A 15,767-nucleotide genomic window follows, 5' to 3' on the forward strand; every position below is an offset into this window, starting at 1 on the left:
GACTGCTTACTGGTCAAGACCCTGGATAATTCCCTTTGGGCACTGTTGGCTAGAGAGCTGTTACCTCAACAGTATACTGAGGTCTTGTGAAGATTGGTTGGCTAGATACTTCCTATTACCCTTCCCCACCCCTTTGTTGAGGAGCTGCCTATTCCTTTAAAATGCAGTTACCCTGCTCTCTAACCAGGGTTAGACCAAGGATATATTGCTGCATCAACAGCCTATAAAGCACTCCCAACTCCATCTTAACATGGGGCTGCAATCTTGTTTGCACTCAACTGATTTTACTATTAAAATCGTTCAGCCTGGACACCGAGATCCAGCACCAAGAGCATTCTGGTGGTTCCCACACTGTGAGAAGTGAAGCTACAGGGAACCGGGCAGATGGCCTTCTTGGTAGTGGCACCCTGTGGAATACCCTCCCTTCAAATGTCAAGGAGATGAGTAATTACATAACATTTAGGAAACACCTGAAGGCAGCCCTGAAGGAAGCTTTTTAAGGTTTAATGCTTTATTATGTTTTTATATATGCTGGAAGCTGGCCAGAGTGGCTGGGGCAACCCAGTCAGATGGGTGTGGTACAAATCAACAACAACAAAAATATGGGAATTTAGAGGCAAGCTTCTTCTGAACTGGTGTGGGACAAACAGGGAGGGCTGTTTACCTTCATATCCCAATAACTTGGAGCATTTGGCTGGCCATTGCATCAAGAAGTTTTGATCCAGCATTGCTATCATGCTATAATATGTTATGTAACTACAATTTCATATTTAACATGCTTTCAATATGAAATTCTCCAAATGCATTTAAATAATGTTTTTTAATTGAATGAAGGCCTTTTGAGGTCTTTGCTTGGAGAGCAAAGTCGTATTTTATTGCAACTGAAGGGTTTCCTTTTCTTGGCAATTTGTCTCCCTGGTTAAATATTACTAGATAAGTAAATGTTTCCATTTTCAGATTTGCTTCATAGTATACTTTTGTACTCAAGATCCGTGTACTTTAGGGATCACAGAACCTTGGGACTACAAAAAAAAAAAAAAAAAAAAACCCAGCACACAATAAAGTGTAACCTTAGTTGGACAGACTGATGTTAACCAACTTTTCTATTCTAAATACAAGAAAGAGACTAGGCAAACAATCAGAGGACTTGATAGCTGCAGTCTTCAGTCTTTTCAGATCCAGGAACCATCTTTAACCCAAACATTCCTTAATTTTTTGCCATTTATTTGTACAATGGTAGTACTGCTGTTGCAATTCACCAGTTGAAAAGGAATGGTTTAGAGTATGATAATGTTCAGACAGAATTTAACCAAACTCTAAACTCCACTGATCTTTCCAAATACTAAACTTTGTAGTATGCTCAACTCTTAGCTTTCAGAATGATACAATTTGATTTGTATTTCAGTTAGAACGTACTCACATGGACAATTTATTACATTTCTGGAACTTTATCTCAGAAATCCAGACTAATCTCGGGTATTATAAGGGGCCTTTGGGAATTGCACTTTATGTCTCCAAAGTGTTATTATAAACCACAATAAGATTAGACTTGGAATAGTTAAAACACATGAGAATATAACATCCTCATATTGATATTGTTGCATTCCACCCCAATCTCTGAGTGGTGTAAGATCTCAGGGGTTCCAGGCTCTTACCCAAGGTTTTGCTGCCTTTGGAATGAGGCACAGCGGAGACTGTGGTGTCTTTATGATATATGGTTTATTTACACAAATATACAACCTGAGGCTATGATGGATGGGTTCACAGGGTCTTGCTTCCCTCAAAGCCACAGCCTTGGATTCAAACAGAAATCAAACATCGCTCTGACTCTCTGGCTTCCCAGCCTGTTGCTTCCAGCTTCTATCTCACATCACTCAACTCTCCACTCTAGTGTTTCTCTTTCTAACTACCAGCCAGTTGAGCGAGGGGGCCCACCCATTTGTCCTCTAGTGCTGAGCCACTCCCTTTGTTCCCTTAAGGGCCTGTTACCTAGGCTACCATCCCACCAGGAATTGAAATCCTTGCTTACATTTTAACACTTGCTGGATCCATATGATAAAGAACAAATACATGTTCCTGTTTCAAGATGGATATCTGTCTTAAGATGTACTTCCAACAGTATTTTCAAACACAAGGGCTTCCAGTTGGGGCAGTGTGCCCTTTTCCCCCTCCTGGCCTTCTATATGCCTTTTATTTTCATTAGGTATAAAATTAGATTTTAAATACCAGGGTGGAAGAAAAAGAGATCTGTCTCTTGTAATGTGTGTAACCTTTGCCCTTCTTTCCTCCTTGCACCCTGCCTGCTTCATCCTTGTGTTATGTCTTGTCAAATCCAGTTTGTGTAGCTTTCAGATGGGATTACATTCAGTTTACCTCTTCCTTCCTTATAGAAATACTTTGACAATAATATATTGTAAAGAAAATCCTTGCAATTCTCGAACAATGAAATAAAGATATAAAAGATACACAACAACAGAAGAATAAATAAGGAAAATTTCAAACCAAAAGGATGATTAAGAAAAAGTTTCAAAAACCATTATAGCTTTCCACCTAGTCATATAAAATTGAAGATTATATCACTGCTAGAAACTATGTTTCTACACATGACAGGTCTTAAACCTACACCCACACCCACCATTTTAAGTATAAATAAAATATCTTCCGGTCAATATGACTGTTATTATTCTTGCAGCTGTTGCTATAAGTAGCCGCTTTGTTCTGTATACTTCATATGGCCTATCACTTACTGTAGACAAACATAAGCCACAGCAGCAAATATCTTGGATAAAAGTAGATTTAGTATTAACAGTTCATTCGTCTTGAGAAGCATGAAAATTATACTGAATGAAAATACTTTATAATAAAATTATGGTGGACACAATCCATTCAAAAAAGTTTTAAAAATTATTTAGTGGTACACAAATGTTTACTGGCTTTGCTTGGATCATGTTTGGTATGTGTGACATATATACATATATCTCTCTATACAGCAAAGATTATAAAGTCTATAGAATCCTTATGATTCAATAACCTACATGGATGTCACTTCAGTATTGGAAATTAACATACAAGCTGCAACTATTTTGTTGCATATACAGGTAGTAGAAAGCAGCAGCTGGCTGTAGCTTCCCTATGTTTGCAGACTCAGCAAGTAAGCATTTATACTCATCACATCTGAAAGAGTTCCTAGAGTCTGGACTCAGAAGTGAAGAAAGATATAGCATTCTTTCCATGAAAGATATCCAAGCACAAGACATGCTAAATGACAAGAAAGCTTACAATGGCACTCTCTTCAGTCCTTTCTTACATGAATGACTGGCCTATGAAAATAAGTTCTATCATCCATCTAATAGTCATAAGGGAAGGGGAGATGGGTGCATTACTGAGCAGAGCAGAAGTCTGGCAACCTGGGTGGGGATATTTCTGAGATGTCAACACCTTGCATAATCCTCATGGCTTTAATTCTGTGTAATGGAGTTGGGATAGATTCTGAACATTTCACATGCTTCCTTAGAAGTTTAGTGTGAAGCTCAGAATCTGCTTTCAGTAAAGCTGTGGCTTAAGAATTGTAATGTTAATGTAAACTCTTTTGGAGCAGTTGTTAAGGAGCCCGTAGAAGTGCTGTTTAGGCTTTTCATGACTAATCTCCTAAATGCTGCTGAAGATTATGTATCCTCCTTAGTAAATAATATATATATGACACAAAACTTTTAAGAAACAACTGTCAGATTAGTTGGCTTTAGTATGCTATCAAGCCCTTGAGGGGAAAAGGCTGCAAAGGCTCTACAAAGCTATAAACTACACAGTATACTGAGGGTTGCTTTTTCTGTCTCTTTAAAGAGCTTCAGATCCCTAACAGAGCCCCAATGTGCAGGTATTTTCTCTCAATCAGTGCTTCTTACCACAGCAAGGGAGGAAGTTGTGAATACGAAACAGCAGCTTAGTTTTCAAAGAAGAGTTCAGTCTCTATATCTGTTAATTATGTGCCTCTGTTTTATGTAGTGTGCCATCTGCTGACTGAAAAGATAATAGTTTAGTTTCCTACTGCCTCTACTACTGCTGTCATTATAAGCATGTAAAGATATTCTGAGTACTGTTCACCTGCCAAACTGACCCACAATCTTACCTCGCTCTTTCTACTTTAAACTATGAATTATATTTATATAATTCAAACAAGGATTAACTACCGGTACATCTTTTTATCTGTCTTTTTTTAAAAGCTGGTTTGGAATAAGCCAGTAATCAGTTTCAGCTTTGGGGCTTATACATAATGGCCACTGAATGTTCAAAATTCAGTCGAGATAGTCACATTCCCTGAAACAGGTTGATTTTATTATGCATATTGACAAGAAAGTGTAGTTGAAAAATATCTCAACTTTTCTATTTGGAGAACATGCATAAGAAAAAATGATATTTATTTCCCACTAATATATGTATTTGTATGCACACATTACCATTTTGTATAGTTTTTGTTGAAATGCACTGCAAATTTTTTAGTGAAGGTTTTGAAGATAGTTCCATTTCAGTTCACACACTGTATTGTTATAGGAAGTGCTACTTAGGTATACGTTCACATTAAAATGTGAACTGGACAAAATTTCTCCCCCATTCCTACTGGAGTTAAGTCTCATTGTCTTTAATTTCTTAGAATCATAGCATTGTATAGTTGGAAGGGGTCCCAAGGGTCATCTAGTGCAACCTTTTGAAATGAAGAAATCTCAACTAAAGCATCCATAACAAATGGCCATCCAACCTCTGCTTAAGACCCTCCAAGGAAGGAGAGTCCACCACCTCCTGAGGGAGCTCCACTGTCAAACAGCTCTTCCTGATGTTTAGCCGGAATCTCCTTTCTTGTAACTGCTTTGTCCTAGTCATGTAATGATTCCTCGCCCACACTGATGGACCTGTTCAAATATAACATCCCTCCCCCAGATTCTATCCAAATTAAGGGAGGATTGAGAGTGGATCTTGGGTTTGCAGGTTTTTCTTTCCTGCTCCTCCCTTTCCCACACTTCATCCACCCAGCAAGAAGTTGCCGGGGAAATGGGTGGATCTTGCATTTCTTTGAATGGAGAAATGAAGAGCTCCCTGATCCTGCAAGTGGGAACTTTCATTCACAGCACACCCTGTCCAGTTAGTATTCCAACTCTATTCCAACTCATTAGAATTCTATGATTTTGTGACTGAAACTCTGGGGGACTCTGTGAGTCAGTGAAAACAATACTAAGCTATATGGACTAATAGTCTTACTCTGTATAAGGCAGCTTTTTATCTTCCAAAAGCTATGGTGCCAGAGGAGGCTTTAATTTGAGAACAGAACCAACATGCGGACAGAATGTGGTTCTTGAGCAAGGAAATTCAGAAGTGAGAGCTATTGTTCACCTCCAGGTGGTGCATTGTTTTGCACTTTTCCTGTCATTGTTTATACACACAAACACACACTGCTTGATTGTAATAAAACCTCTAAATGGTTTACTAAAAATATTAAAATTATCAGCAGTAAAAACGGTTAGTTGTGCTCTTTAGCTTACACAAATCAAATAAGGTAATAAATAAACAAAACAGACCAAGAAAGGACCAGTTATGTATGTATAGCCCTACAAACTCAGACATCAAATCATTGACTGGAAATAAAGGGACAGTTAAGCCCAGTTGTGAACGACTCTGGGGTTGCAGCACTCATCTTGCTTTACAGGCTGAGGGAGTCGGCGTTTGTGCGCTCTGCAGACAGTTTTTCCTGGTCACGGGGCCAGAATGACTAATCCGCTTCTGGTGCAACAGAATACCGACACCATAGCAGCGCACAGAAACGCTGTTTACCTGGAAATCCTGACCATCATTTCAATGTACCATATTTATTCTTATCAAGCTAAGGCAAACCTTAAAAATATTATAGTTCTTCTGAATAATTATGGCACAAATAAAGTAGTGGAATCTGAAATCCAGTTTTATTAATGAAATCAAATAAGTTATTTCACACACTTATTTCACGGGGGGTTTTCCTAGTCTGCGTCTGCATTGGATTTAAAGTAGTTTTAATTGCTTTTATAAAAATGAAATTTATTTACATGCATTTTGCTGTTGCTATGTTAATGTTAAGTTGCTTTAAGATTGTTCATAGGAAGTGATTCACAAAATAGAAATAAATAAAAATTATATCCTATTCAGTCATGCTTGCCAGTTCTAGAATATGAATTTTAACTTACTGGCTTTTGAACTTAAATATTACATTTGGAAAATACTCAGAACTGGTAAAAATTAATAGGATTTATAATCCTGTCTTTATATTAACATACTGTATTTACGGTAATAATACTTAGCCAGATATAAATTATAGTGGTACCTTGGTTTGCAACTGTTTTGGATTATAACCATGTCAAACCCAGAAGTGCGTGTTCCTTTTTTTGGATTACAACCCATTTTGGGGGGGAGGCCCCATTGGTGAAAAGGCACCTTGGGTTACAACCTGTTTTGGTTTACAATCGGACCTCTGGAACGGATTATGGTTGTAAACCAAGTTACCACTGTATATGCTTCTTTATCTGGTTTTTTATGTCCTTGCAATTATGTTCCTGTAGCAAATGCGTATTTTGGTTAAATTATTGAAGTTCTGTTCTGACTTGTTGTGTAGTCATTGCCACTGGGCTTAAAATATTAGAGCAGAACTTTCAGGGAGTAGGCTGGGAGAAGTTGGACATCACTATGTCAAAGGAGGAAGAGAGGTGTTTTGTTTCTTGCCAAATCTCAGAAGACTCCTGGTGATGTATTTAGTAGCTACTATTTTATAATAAGTAGGGACTGGTGGCAGAATTTCTCTTTTAAATTTGAAGTACCAGTACAGTGGTACCTCTAGTTACGAACTTAATTCATTCCAGAGGTCCGTTCTTAACCTGAAACTATTCTTAACTAGAGGCGTGCTTTTGCTAATGGGGCCTCTTGCTGCTGCTGCACTGTTCTCATCCTGGGGCAAAGTTCTCAACTCGAGGTAACTCTTCAAGGTTAGCAGAGTTTGTAATGTGAAGCGTTTGTAACCTGAGGTGTTTGTAACTCGAGGTACCTCTGTATTAAAAAAGAAGAAGTGTAGATTTGGTCCATAAGAAGTCATGACTCAGGGTTTTTTTAAAGCAGGAACTTGCCAGAACTCAGTTCCAGCACCTCTCATTGCCATTATAAGAGAACAAGGGAGGTGTTCATGGTAAGTTCTGGCACCTCTTTTTCTAGAAAAATAGCACTGGATAGGAGTTACTATATTAGCACAATTTTGATTTTGTGTCATATATCCACTAAGACACACAGAACTTACTTGTCAGTTAAGTTAAAGGTGTTGTTCAGTGAACAGAATTCTATTATTTGCTCTGGAAGCTGTAGATTGGCTGTAAAAGTTGAGAACCTATGGGAGCTGGAATAGCTCAGTTGGTAAGAGCATGAGACTCTTAATCTCAGGGTTGTGGGTTTGAGCCCACATTGGGCAAAATATTCCTGCATTTGTAGGAATCTACAACTCTATGATTCTGTTCTAAGAGACAGGAAGCACAAGTTTCATTCTCTTACTTTCTGATCCATGTTTTTCTTCGCAATGTCTAAATCTGTAGTCAGATTATCAAGATCTCAATCTAGAGAGAGAGGGAGAGAGAAATTCTCCATCTCAGATGTTTTGATTTTCACATCAGGTGTTTCAAAGCCTGAGGAATATGAAACATGAGTCACTTGTATTTCCTGTCACCACCTCTGCATGTCATGCATCTGAAGCTATTCAAGGTCACACAAAAAAGCCTCTTCTTAGTTATGGACTCAGCAGTAAGTCTTGGATAAATTGTTATTCCTCAATTTCAGATCTGCATCTGTAAAATGGGAATAATAGTGGCCTCTTTCTCAGGAGTAATCAAGAGAAAGATAATAAAACTGTTTCCACACATAAAAAAGATCTTTGTTATTAATAAGAAATTTGTCATAATAAAGTCAGTGAGACATAACCATTTAAATCCATGTAGTTCACTTTAATTAGTTATTTGTGTTGGTACACCAGACCACAAAGACCAGGTGCAAGCCTTACCATGTTTACTCAGAAACAATTCCTATTTAATTCAATGGGGCTTACTCCCAGGTTTAGGATTGTCAGCATAAACAATACTGTAACAAATAATAACTTGCCATTTCAAATCTTAAGCTTTCTGCTTTATAAACAGTATATAGCTCTACTTGTATTATCTAAGAAAAGAAATGATTTTAAAATTGCTTGTTGCCTAAAACTGGTTATACTGGAAATCAGCGTTAGAAACTGAGATATCAAAGCCAGAAGCTAAATGGCACCTTAAACCTAGGTTATGGGCGCAATAACAGAGTGTCTAGGTGCGCTTTTTTATAAGAAGAATACAACACTGAAAATGAATGAACTGCAGCTAAAATATTATGTTCATTTTCCACATGGTCTAGTCCTTCCCCTGCCCACCCTCCTAATATTCTTAAGAGGGTCTCTTCTCCAGTCTTCAGAGAGTAGCTGGAAGTGGGGAAGCAGAAAAAGGTCCCCCTTTCCTTCCACTCTGCAGTTTTAATCTGAAGTTTTAGGCGCAGTACTGCACCCAGAGCTCAGAAACTTCTCGCACTAATGAAATTCCGCAGCAAAATGTGCCTGTTTTGAAACTATTCAACCCACACATGTGGGCACCTAGAGGCATAAAATACAATTCATGTATCCTTGCCTACCCATTAAAACCCATCCCATAATTTGTGTGTCACTAATGCATGGATAACTGGTGAAATCCACTGTCTCAAGGTAGGGTTGCAGCTGGTGCATCAGCCTATGCTGACGCAAGGCAATCCTGGCCACAGCCACAGCTGAGCCTCCCAGTTAGCAGTGTGTCCAGGAGCAGTCCCAAGCAGTTATTGTAGTGGAATCCGTCCAAGACTAGCTGTAATACTTCGTACTTTAAATTGCCACAAGAGCCTCATGATAGTTTTGTTGCAACAGACTAACACAGCTAATGGAATGTTTCCCTTGTTACTATTCTGCTGTTTGTTTTCATTACTTAATTTTGTTACTTGATTTCTGATCAAGACACTTGATCTATAGATGTTGTAAAATGCCAATGTTGCGTACTGTTTTCATGATGCCAAATACAGTGGTACCTCTGGTTACGAACTTAATTTGTTCCAGAGGTCCGTTCTTAACCTGAAACCGTTCTTAACCTGAGGTACCACTTTAGCTAATGGGGTCTCCCACTGCTGGCGCACGATTTCTGTTCTCGTCCTGAGGTAAAGTTCTTAGCCCAAGGTACTACTTCTGGGTTAGCCAGAGTCTGTAACCAGAAGTGTTTGTAACCCGAGGTGTTTGTAACCTGAGGTATCACTGTATAGGACCCATGAGGAGAGTGTGGGAATATTATAGTTCTCTTTGAGATTTTCCTGACAATAATTACCATAATCCTAGCATAAAGATAAGGAGAGTTTGTTGAGCAAAGGTTAGGTGCATTATAGGGCTACCATGTAAGGACAGCAGAAGGCAAATAATGTGTGCACTGCTTCAAGAGGCAAGTGTAACAGTGAGTCAACGGTGGAATCCACACACATGAAAAAATACTGAAAATGCTTTTTTAAAAAATCATTTTGAAAAATAAATTGAATTTTGCATAGCTCTCCATCTAGTTTCACACTTGCATATTGCACTTTACAACATATTTAAAACGTTTTATTTGCAGCTGTATAGCTGAGTCCACTATCTGTTCTCCGTGTTTCATGTTGCTGGCTCAGCATACTGGGTGGCTGTCACTTGGAGGAATGTATATACCTCTCTCTGCCTATCCTCAAAAAAGGCAGCATTGCAACCCAAGTGTGCCCTCATTCACCCCACTGAACTTCCTTAGAAACTAGTCTTGTAACTTGGTCCTTAGAAAGAGGGCATGCTGAGCAAGATTTGAGACACACAAAAAAGTCCCGGATTGCAATCGTACACTGACACAGGAGTAAGACCTACTGAACTCATTGGGACTTAACATCTGACTAGGCAGGTAGAGGACTGAACTGTTGGTTTTATCACCGCCTTTTCTACAGCTGCTGCTTCCAGATTATTATTCACCTTGCTTGACAACAAGCTAGTAGGAGAGTAGGCAGCCCACCAAACTAAAAATTATACTCACCAGTAACTACAGTGAAACCAAAGAAACCAGCACAGGGACCAAACCCTGCAACATATCCAGATACCTACTCAAGCAATACTGTTACAGGACCTAATGATATTGTGCCTGGCATCATGGGCTTATTCACCTGCTCATTCCAATATGATATGTGATATCATCTACTAGAGATGCCTCTCTACACAGAAGAACAAACGGCTACAAATCTTGACACCAGAAACAGCAGTAGCCAGAAACCATTATGAGAGCATGTCAACATGCAGGGATATAACTGTCAAAGGAATTTCCAAGAGAGACTCCAGTGTGCAACTACTGAATTACTACAGAGGAATCTTTGTTCAGGAGCAGGCTTCATTTCCTCTTCTATCTTCCTGAGAGACCAGAGAAGCCCTGTTTATCATGGGGTGGGGAGGGATTACAGATTTCTAATCCCATGTACCAATACCAGGATATTTGTGCTACTATGAGGCATGGCTGGCATAGTGGAGTGGGTGTCTCTTGGCTGCCATTCTGACAATGGCATTGCTGCTGCTTACCTGGGTGATGCGGAAATGGGGCTGGGTGTTGGCAAGGGCAGGGCTCCGTGGGTGCAAAAGTTGAGCCAACTGCTGCTACCCTACCTAATCTCTGCACCATCCAGGTGAGTAAAAAGGTAGAAGGTAAAGGACCCCTGGATGGTTAAGTCCAGTCAAAGGAGACTATGGGGTTGCGACATTCATCTTGCTTTCAGGCCAAGGGAGCCAGCGTTTGTTCACAGACAGCTTTCCAGGTCATGTAGCCAGCATGACTAAACCGCTTCTGGCGGAACGGAATACTGTGACAGAAACCAGAGCGCACGGAAACACCGTTTACCTTACTGCCACAGCGGTACCTATTTATCTACTTTTGTAGATGGCATGCTTTCAAAACTGCTAGGTTGGCAGGAGCAACAGGAGCTCACACCATCATGGGGATTCGAACCACCAACCTTCCGATTAGCAAGCCCAAGAGGCTCAGTGGTTTAGACCACAGTGCCACCTGCACCCCTTTCATATCCAGGTGAGTGGCAGTGACAGCACTGTCAGAAGTGCAGCTCCACAGCAGCACCCATCTCAACAGCCACTCCTGGTTATCACCAACTCTGCCTTAGGAAGTCTAGCCATTTTGCTGTTACGTAATTATGTAATTATCACTGCCTGTTCTTTTTGCATTTCTCTACTCTTTGACCTCTCCGTTCCACTATTATAGACTTCATGCATTTGATTAAGCATACTCTATGCATTAAAACCATTGTTAGCCTTTAAGTTGCTTCATTGTTTTTCTTGCATTTAGGCTGATGGATATTTTGGGATTTCTTTGATGGATAAATTATTTTAAATTTTTATTAGGAATAAGTGGAAAAGCTAGGCATATCTGTTATCATTTTAAAAGGAAAAAATCCAAAGGAAAAAGACTGTGGTGGTAGTTTAACTAATTATACAATTGTGTTGACACAGTCCCATGAACTGCATTCCAAGCATTATACCTGAATCTTTTCCAGAGTGTATAGTTGCATAATGGTACTTTTCCACAGTTCCATATGTTTGAAAACGAATACATGGGAATTGTAGAGGGGGGGGACACTAGCTGGTGTAATATGTGCAAAGGTCCATCGTTTTGTAGACTATCAGCCTCTCTGAACAATAGGCCAATTTATTTAGAAGCAGAAGTCAGGCCTCTAAAATCTGTACATCATTAACTGGTGAGGTTATGATAAGGTAGAACCACTGGGTTAGATCCATACCATGTTATTTGAACTTGGGTTTCACTGAAATCAATGTGAAACATTTGCATTTACATGGGAAAATGCTGAGTAGACATGATTAGGATTGCACTGTTGGCCACAGTCCTACTGATTTCAATGCAAAAGTTTGAAAACAAATGACTTTCCCTGGTGAAAGTCATTTATTTAGATAATTTATATACAGTACCACCTTTTGCACAAGCCATACAGGTAAATAGATAATATGCATAAAATAATAGTATCCTTTAAAAATACTTAACAAATTATTAAAGAACCAAGGATTAAAAACCTAGCTATAAAAACACCTAGCACCTTTAGCTATAAAAGCACCTAGCTAGGTGCTATAAAAACACCTAGCACCTTTAGAGAAGACAGACAACTAACAAATAAATCCCTACATGCAGGTTGCACATCCCTGCATTGTCAAATTGTCAAAGCAGTCCACTTAACCATTGTTGGCAATATTCATAAGACAAGAGGCTATATCCAAAGGGCATCAGGGAGCAAATAGTTTGTCTATTTGCCCAAACTCAGACCATCTATGATTTACTGAAACAAGGTAACTTTGAACCTTGGTTTATAAAGCTGCTTGTTTCAATTAACCATATTTAGGATTAAACAGTTTAGCATTCATATGTAATCCTAAACTGTGGTTAATCAAAATGGAAAGAAAAACTTCCAATTTCTGCACAGCCACACTAGGGGAGCAGAAGGGAGTGAAATCACATGAGCCCAAGGCTCATCCAGCCTCATTCCTGGAACAATAAAGTTTATCACCACATTCAATAGCAGCCAGTAAGCCTGCTTTGGAGATACTGACCAGGTTCCGGCACTCCCCACTCCTGCTCCCATCTAGCTGAATCAAGTTATTTTACATCCAAATATTCGCACTTGCCATTGTGGCATTCCGTGAGCAGACCAAGACTATTTTGTTACATTGGGCCTTCTGTTGTTAATTATGTTATGTTCATGCTAGTTTGCCATTTTCTTGCAATCAGTTTTCATGATTTTAAATTATTGTTGCTGTGTTTGAGTTGTGTGGTTATAAGCCACTTTGAAATCAGTCAGTAAAAGGTGATGTAGAAACTTTGAAAATGAAATAAACTGGCAACATATTATGAAATTGGTAACGTAATATATAAAGCAATTTATATACAAAAGCATTATTAAATAGTTATTGATAAAGTTTCAAGAACGGCTCATAGAATACTATAGGCTTTTTAAACAATCACTAAAGTCACTTGAAAAATACATTCTTTCAAGAAAATCTCTTTGCAAACTTGTCTTAAGCTGTCCCAAAGTTGTGGTGGTGGTGGTGGTTTTCTTATGCAAGGATATTAACATAGCTATCCCTCTGGAACGTGTTGCAAATTTGTGATGCAAAAAACCCTAATTATCAAAGGAGATTGTAATTATATACCCTTTCATTTCAGATACATAGAAAATAATGAATTGTGACAACCAGGATAGTATGTGTTGCTGTAATCTTAGATGACTGCTTATATAAAGCTCTGAGGAGAGCATCATTCATTTACAATTACATCGTAAATACAAATCCCTGATGAAAGTCAACGTGTGCCTGCAAGCTACTTGGACTAGTAGAACTGGTGTGGTCAAAACACATCACCAGTGATGGTTCCATAGCAGATTTTCCCAACCCCAGTGCCTCAACAGATGTACCGTCAAGTACTTCAGCTGGAAACATTGTGAGGTTCAAACCAAAATCCTGTAGGACTAAATATGTAAATTCTCCACATACATAGAAATAGATACTGCTAGGTTTCAAAAGTGAAACATTTGTTGTGGCTTCCTTATACCATGCATCACATTCCACATTATGACTTTAAAAATTGGCTCTCTTGCATGAAGCACATCAGCCCAATTCAACTCAGCAATTTAAGACCCTTGTGGTTCTTTCCAATGCTACAATTCTAAGTCAATAGTATAAAGGTTTAGAAGTCTCCCTTGAAGAAAAGCTATATATACCGATTCATCTTCAGAGCAGTCCTACCTCATAGATGATATTTTCTCATGCACCTCAGCCCCAGCGAGGAGGTCTCAAGGCACAACTTCACGGTCTTCTCAAAGAGATGGTGCAGCAGTAAACCAGGCTTCTCCTCCCAGGGCTCTGCTTAATGAGGGGAGGATGAAGCAGTTATGGAAATCACCTATGAATGCAGCACTTATCACCCACTATCAGATGCTGCACCCACAAGGGATTACATGAAAGCCCACCAGAAGCCAGGCTCCTCTGTTGGATGTCATATAACAGGTTTTCAGCTAATCTGCCTAGTTCCAATACAAAGCACTAACATTCATCTACTTATAGGGATGCTTCGCGTAATTAATGTCCAAATAATAATTGAATTGCTCTTCAACTGCTTTACTCCTCCTCTGATACGATTTACTTCCACTCATGGTAATTTGCAACATGATTTAGCAGAACACTTTAAGTGGGTCTGCCACATTAGCAGAAGACTGCAGCTACATTCTCAACAATCTCAATGAATATACATTTACTCCTGAGATTAGCAATTTTTAGCAGCATAAATCAAAGCCACTATGGCTAAAATTAAAATATTCCTCAGAATTCCAGGAGAGCCATGAACTTACTTTTAATGGCCCTGGCAACCACCATTTAACTTCTACGATTTATAATTATGGTACTTCTTAACATAGGGGTTCTACCACTGAGTTAAAGAGAATCTTGTCCAGGCTTAATCTTAGGGACAGGTAGAATATAAATTTAAATATGTAAATAATAATTCATGTATTGGTTAAAACAAATTGTCCATTCTTGCATACCACTTTTTCTCAAGCACTCTACGTGGGGCTACCTTTGAAAGTGACCCAGAAACTACAACTAATCCAGAATGCGGCCGCCGAGACCACATAACACCGGTTCTGAAAGACCTACATTGGCTCCCAGTACATTTCCAAGCACAATTCAAAGTGTTGGTGCTGACCTTTAAAGCCCTAAATGGCCTCGGCCCAGTATACCTGAAGGAATGTCTCCACCCCCATCATCATCATCATCAACCTTTTATTCGACCGTCAGTCAGAAAAAAGTACATTTGTCAATACACAGTTAAAACATCCAGGGAGATTTTAGAACTTAGCCAACACTAAAATGGGCTAAACAGATAGCCCCATATCAGTCAATTATAGTCTTGCGACGCTTAAAAGCTAAAAAAAGAAATTTGGCCACCAAGGAAGGTATAGCAAGTGTAAAACCTGGTTTTCTCCGGGTAGGGGTAGGAAGCTAAATTGACATAGGAGTGGGTCTATAAAATTTTGTCTAAGCTCTGCATAAGAAGGGCAAGTCAAGAGAATGTGTTCGGTGGACTCAACCACACCCATGGCACAATGACAGGTTCTCTGGGCATATGGTACTCCCCTGTACCTTCCCCACAATATCGCAGAGTCAAGGACATTTAATCTAGCCACTGTAAGAAGTCTGTGGTATTCCACATAGTGGATTTCTGCAAGGTAGGGGGCTGGTATTGTCCGATAAATCTGGTCCCCTAGGAACATCCCTGGTTTTACCTGGGCTATGTCCTCTTGTCTGGCAATGTCACTCAGTCTCCGGGAGATCACAGCTCTAGCTTGATTGTACGTCATAGACTCAAAGTAAAGGTGAGACAATCCACAGGATTGAACCTCGTTAATGACCTCCCTTTCCCACAATGATTGGAAATTGTCCCTCAATATCAAGGGGGCAATCCCACTGGTCTAAAACAAAGCTTGAGCCATAGCCAGAGCTTCGTCTTCAAGGCCACATACCGTAGAGCTTGCCAGCCGACCTCTAATCTCATAACCGCACCCGCTACCGAGGGGGGAATCCTAAGGATGGCTCTAAGGAATCGCGTTTGGAT

The 15,767-nt window shown here is 39.4% G+C and overlaps 1 long non-coding RNA gene across 1 annotated transcript in view; it reads left to right on the forward strand.

Annotated features, from left to right (window-relative positions):
* Positions 1 to 13,560, forward strand: part of LOC114595710 (uncharacterized) — a 23,165-nt gene extending 9,605 nt beyond the window's left edge. Inside the window, exon 3 of the long non-coding RNA XR_003706317.2 lies at positions 13,326 to 13,560. This is a non-coding gene — a long non-coding RNA (uncharacterized LOC114595710). The remainder of the gene's footprint in view (positions 1 to 13,325) is intronic.
* Positions 13,561 to 15,767: the final 2,207 nt, after the last annotated feature.

Source organism: Podarcis muralis, chromosome 4 (assembly GCF_964188315.1).
Source record: "Podarcis muralis chromosome 4, rPodMur119.hap1.1, whole genome shotgun sequence".
Lineage (NCBI taxonomy): Eukaryota > Metazoa > Chordata > Lepidosauria > Squamata > Lacertidae > Podarcis > Podarcis muralis.